This window comes from Cebus imitator, unplaced genomic scaffold (assembly GCF_001604975.1).
Source record: "Cebus imitator isolate Cc_AM_T3 unplaced genomic scaffold, Cebus_imitator-1.0 Scaffold148, whole genome shotgun sequence".
NCBI lineage: Eukaryota > Metazoa > Chordata > Mammalia > Primates > Cebidae > Cebus > Cebus imitator.
In genome coordinates, this window is record NW_016107463.1 from 3,384,780 (window position 1) to 3,390,779 (window position 6,000).

General features: G+C 46.2%; 1 pseudogene across 1 annotated transcript in view; it reads left to right on the forward strand.

Moving 5' to 3' along the window:
* LOC108314092 overlaps nt 1-5,679 on the forward strand; it is a 127,621-nt pseudogene extending 121,942 nt beyond the window's left edge. Inside the window, exon 3 of the transcript XR_005202517.1 lies at nt 5,568-5,679. The product of XR_005202517.1 is annotated as an elongation factor 1-alpha 1-like (transcript). The remainder of the gene's footprint in view (nt 1-5,567) is intronic.
* Nucleotides 5,680-6,000: the final 321 nt, after the last annotated feature.

Below are 6,000 nucleotides of genomic sequence, written 5' to 3' on the forward strand. Positions count from 1 at the left end.
TTTACCATTGATCTGTTGATAGAAACCATTGATCTTTTTACTGCCGCCATAGTTTTGCCATTCCACAATGTCATATAGTTGGAATTATATAGCATGTAGCTGTTAAAACGTGCACTCTGAATGAAGAGACCCCTGCCAAACAGACTTTGTGTGAGCAACACGGCTGTTTATTCACCCAGGCATGGGCAGGCTGAGTTGGAAGAGTCAGCAGAGTGCGGTGGGGCAGGCTTTGGTTTTATAGGTTAGGGCTAGGCAGTGGAAAGTTACAGATGTTACAGTGTAGGGTGGTTTTTTGCAAGCTGGGAGGGGGTCACAGGGCCTATAGTCATGAGGTTGACCAATGTCAGTTGCCAAGTGCAATGGCCTTGACAACTGAGGCAAGAATAAGAAACAACAGAAGCATATCTCAAGTTAGTTAGGCACCACAGGGGTTGATTGTTCTTCCGTTTTTCATGGCCTTCCAGTTATTTGAGGTTTTCTAATTCTGGAAGACCCCCCCAGCGGCTTTTGTGCAGGCCATGGCGTCATTAGCCTAAAAGATCTTACATTCCTGTATTTTTATATTAGTAATATAAAGGAAAAAGAAAGAAAGAGTGGAGGGCAGCAGAATATTAGGAAGGCCAACACAGAGGGGTGATGGGGGGATGTTTCTCAGGGCTTCTTCGAGCAGGATTGGGGGCAGTGCAGAAACCTAAAGACTGCTGGGAGATCTCAGAGCAAGGGGTGATATTGTGGGGTTGTTAGAAGGAGCATTTGTCATATTGACTGATTGGTTATCGCTTGTATATGATTTTGTAGGAATTGAGAGATTAATTGGAAAACACAGGGTCCAAATAAGAGAAGGAGAAAGATAGGTATCAGAGGACTAAGGATCAGAAGAAACCATGACTGCCAGTCGAGAGTGTCCAGCCAGTCCAGCCAGCTCCAGAATAACCGTTTGCCTGATTAGCAAGCTTTTGGGCTCTGACTTCTAATCTATTGATGGCATCATATATGAGCCTGGACTGGTTTACATAAAAACAACATTCTTCATTTAGGAACAGGCAAAGGCCTCCTTTTTCAGCAGTCAGTAAATCAAGACCTCTGCAGTTTGGGAGGGCAACTGCAGCTAGGGAATTCACTTTGGCTTGAAGAAGGGATAGTGACTGAGTTACTTCTGCAGTGCTAGCAGAGAAATCACTGGAGAGGCTATGGAAGGTGACCGCTGACGTGGTAAGGCCGGCTATGCCTGTGCCGAGTGCAGTAGTCATTCCTAACCCTACAAGTAAGGGGATCAGTGGAATGACCCGCTTGTGTCATGTCGGGACAACAAGGGGAACAGGGAGGCTTTTGTCTTTGTTGGCAAACTGAACTTTGGGAGTACAGAAAACTAGGGTACAAGTGCCTGTCCAGTTAGTAGGAAGGCAGATGTGAGTAGAAGAACCACAGAGGACAAAAATAATCCTTGGCTGACACAGAACTGGAAGTATAAACCGAAAGGGTGAGAAAGTGTTCTGAGGGGGTTGGGGCTTTGGACCCAAATGCCAAGGAAACCAGCAAGGGCTGAGCTGTTGTCAGGGCAGCAGCTACTGCCATGCATAGGCATGAGAGCCAGCCCCGGACTGCGAGTTAAGCTGTTTGGATAAAAAGGCTGTAGGCCATGGGCCTGGCTCCTGTGTAAGAATTCCAATGGCACGGCCTTTTATTTCGGCTGTGCAGAAAGAGAAGAGTTGAGAGGAGTTGGGGAATGCTAGCATAGGGGCTGTTTCTAAGGTCTTCTTTAAAGAGTTCAAGGAAGAGAGGGGGAAGGATTTGGAGTTCATGGATTCAGCTAAGTTTCCTTTTCTAAGTTTATGAAGTGGTTGGTTAGGAGGACAAAATCTGGTATCCAGAAGGGAAAGTATCCTGGGAAAGGGCTTGACGAAAGTAATGAGGAATATCTCAGAAACCTTGGGGAAGAATGGTCCAGGTTAACTGCTAGGACTGGTAGGTGTCAGGGTCAGTCCAAATAAAGGCGAAAAGAGGCTGAGAGGAGGGGTGTAAGGGGATGGTGAAAAAGGCATCCTCCAGGTCAAGAATGGAACAGTGAGTTGTGGAAGAGGGTATGGAAGATAGGAGGGTATAGGGGCTTGATACTATGGAATGGGTAGGGAATACAATCTGAAGAGGGGGAGGCCTTGGACTAGTCTGTGGGATTCGTCTGGCTTTTGGACAGCTAGGATGGGGAATTGTAAGGAGAGTTGGGAGGAATTAAAAGGCCATGTTGCAGTAAGTGAGGAATAACAGGCTTTAGGCCTTTAAGGCTTGTGCTGGGATGAGGCACTGGTGCTGGGCAGGATAAGGGTGGTTAGGTTTTAAGAGGATGATGAGGGGTGAGTGGCTTGTAGCAAGGGAGGGGAGGTGGTGTCCCGTACCCTAGGGTTAAGGTAGGAGGACGTAAGGGGAGCTTTTGAGGGAGATATGGGTTCCGGGAGGAGGGCAGCAATGAGGTGTGGCTGTAGCCCAGGAATAGTTAAGGAGACAGACAATTTTACTAGGATATCTCGGCCTAACAGGGGAATTGGACAAGTGGGAATGATTAGGAAAGAATGTGGAAAGGAGTGCTGGCCTAACTGACGCCAGATGGGAATTTTGAGAGGCCTGGAAGCCTGGCCATCAATTCCCACACCCGTAATAGAGGCCAAGGAGACAGGTCCTTGAAAAGAAGGCAGCATGGCTGCCGTACTGATTAAGAGAAGGATGGGCTTATCCTCCACCATTAGATTTGCCCAAAACTCAGTTTCCATGGTCTAGGTGACTTCTAAGGTGTTCTGGCAGTGTTAGTCTTCAGCTGCCAAGCCGAGGAGCAGCGGCATGAGTCAGACAGTCCGACTTTCAATGGGGACCCCGCACAGTTGGGGCAGGGCTTAGAAGGAATCCTGGGCTGAGGGAATTCCTCGGCCCAGTGGCCAGGTTTCTGACACTTAAAGCAAGGTCCAGGAGGGGTAGCTGGATGCTGCAGTCTGGGCGCTTTGAAGTGTTTGTGAGCCGGTGGTATGGCTGGGGTTTGCCTAACAACAGAGGTAAGCATCTGTAGTTCTGAGATGCGCTGCTGCTGGGCAGCTTCTTCCCTATTATTGAACACCTTGAGGGAAAGGTTGATTAATTCCTGTTGTGAGGTTTGAGGGCCAGATTCTAATTTCTGTATCTTTTTTAATGTTAGGGGCTGGTTGGGTGATAAAATGCGTATTAAGCGTTCATTAGGGCTGAGAGCAGGATGACTTTTAAGGCACTCCAGTTGAGATTATAGGACTGGGTTAAGTATTGGAACTCTTGTATATATTTAGTGGGATTTGATGAAAAGGAGCCTAATTGTTGGCTGATTTGGGAAATGTTGGATAAAGAGAAATGAATGTGCACCTTAACTATGCCTTCAGCTCCAGCCACCTCTCGAAGGGGGAATTGTTGGGCAGGGATGGAGGAGGTAGCCAGGGTACTAAACTGCAACCCAGACCAGGTATGAGGCAGGGAGGTGACAGGAGGGGCCCGAGGAGGTGGGTTGCAGGCAGAGGAAGAGGAGGGAGACTCTGGATTTGGGGGAGCAGTTAGGGCCTGGATTAGGGTCTGGTTCAGATAGGCAGAGAGGAGAAAGGTGGACGGGTCGATGGACAAGGAGGATTCTGGGTTGCTTGCAGAGGCAGGAGGGGTGGCGGAAGGGAGAGAAGGAAAATTTGAGCTGCATTGCATTGACAGCAGGGATTAGGGAGGGATTGGAATGTAAAAAATAAAAATGCCTGGACATAGGGAATGTCAGACCATTTGCCCATTTTATGACAGACGTTGTCAAGATCCTGCAGGATAGAAAAATTGAAAGTACAGTTTTCTGGCCATTTAGGGCCATTGTCCAATTTATATTGTGGCCAAGTGGCATTGCAGAAGGAAATACGATGCTTAGATTTTGGGTCATGCAGTAGCTAGAGAGAGGGGTATGAGACTTTTTAGAACCAGGCTAAGGGAGAGGAGGGAAGAATGGAGGGCAGGAGATTGCCCACAGCTTAAGAAGAGTGGCAAAGACAAGGAAAGTGAATGTGTGACCAAGCAGTTTAACAGGTGTCCCAGGCTAAACCTTGGCTGAACCTGGGGTGAATCAGTCAAAGGAGGTGTCCCCTGTGTTGATCCGTCACCTATGAGTGCGAGTGAGTGACCAGAGCAGATGTCTCTGCAATGATCAGCCACCAAGGGAAGACTGTCTTTCTGGTTCTGTGACCTATGCAGGATTTTTTTCCAGTCTTGAACGTCACGGAAAGTCCTGTCTTTCTTGTCTCCACTGAAAGGGAGAGGAAAATGAAACAGAAAGAAGGAGGGTGACAGGTTAGCGAGAAGGACTAAAGAAGAGAGTTGAGGCAAACTGCTTACCTGATCTGAGGTTGGTGAGTGGATTCGTGGGCTGGTCTGATGAGCCTAGGTCATAGGTAGGTCTCTTCACGGGGACAGGGGTGTGGTCTCCCCAAAGGAGCACCTCTGTCCCAGGTTTTTGGCACCAAATGTTAAAACATGCACTCTGAATGAAGAGACCCCTCAAACAAGATTTGTGTGAGCAACATGGCTGTTTACTCACCTGGGTATGGGCGGGGTGTGGGCGGGCTGTATCTGAAAAGAGAGTCAGTGGAGGGTGGTGGGATAGGATTTGATTTTATAGGTTGGGGTAGGCATGGGAAGATACAGAAGTTTCAGTATAGGATAAATTTTTGCAAGCTGAGAGGGGGTCATAGGTTTGCAATCTGGGAGGGGATCGTAGGGTCTGGAGTCACAAGGTTGACCCATGTCAGTTACAAAGTCCCATGGTCTTGACAATTGAGGCTGGAATAAGAAACAATAGGAGAATGTCTCAAGTTAGGCACCGCAGGGGTTGATCATTCTTCTGCTTTTCATGGCCTTCCAGTTACTTCAGGTTTTTTACTTCCAGAAGGCCCTCCAGAGGTGTACGTGTGGGCCATGGCACCATCAGCCTATAAGACCTTACAGGCACCTGCCACCATGCCCAGCTAAGTTGTGTATTTTTAGTAGAGACAGGGTTTTACCATGTTGATCAGACTGGTCTCAAACTCCTGACCTTGTGATTCTTGTCTCAGCCTCCCAAAGTGCTGGGATTACAGGCATGAGCCATTGTACCTGGCTAATCCTTAAAGTTTTTATGATTTATTTGAATATAATTTATTTTTATAGACACCAATTAATTTATATGCACATTTAAAAACATTAATCAGAACATAAAATCCAGACTAGAAAATGAAACTAGCAGCATTCATATTATCATTTCAGTTAATTAGATACCTACCCATCCACTGTGGTGTCAAGTTAATTATAGGAAAGTCTACAAAAATATTTATGGGGTTGTAAAAAGTTAAGAGACTAATAAACTTAATATAGCTAGAAATTTCTGACAGCATATATCTGTTAAGACTATAGAAAATATTTACTCTATATGTGTGTTTTGTGTGTGGGTTTGTATTCAGTCTTAAATCAGTTATTGCAATAAAAGTCACCTTTACAAAACAAGTTTCAAGTCTAAGCAATGTTTTATATAGCAAACTTTCAATATTTTGTAGCCTTTGGCTTGCTCGGGAAGTTCATATGCAGAACATTTTACCTATACAGGTATTGATCGACTTACCACCTATGCAACTTATGACCATTCGACTTTACGACCACAATCGCTAGCCACAACTGCTCCGTGCCTGGCAGCGCAAATGTTGCCCAGCTGGGCATACGACAGTGCAGACCAGCTTCCGGCAGCACTACCATCTCCACTTGCATCATTTCAACTGTACATATAGCCTACTCAACTTACGACCAAATCATGTTACGACCAGTCTGCGGTCCCGACCGTTATCGTAAGTCGAGCACTAGCTGTATTGGAAATCTTATATTTAAATCAATTCACTTGTGAAATAGCTACTTATTGATTTTTTTTAGGTTGACAAAAGTAATAATTTATACTGACTACAAGCTCAGGACGCTTCCCTTCCATTACCTCTTATT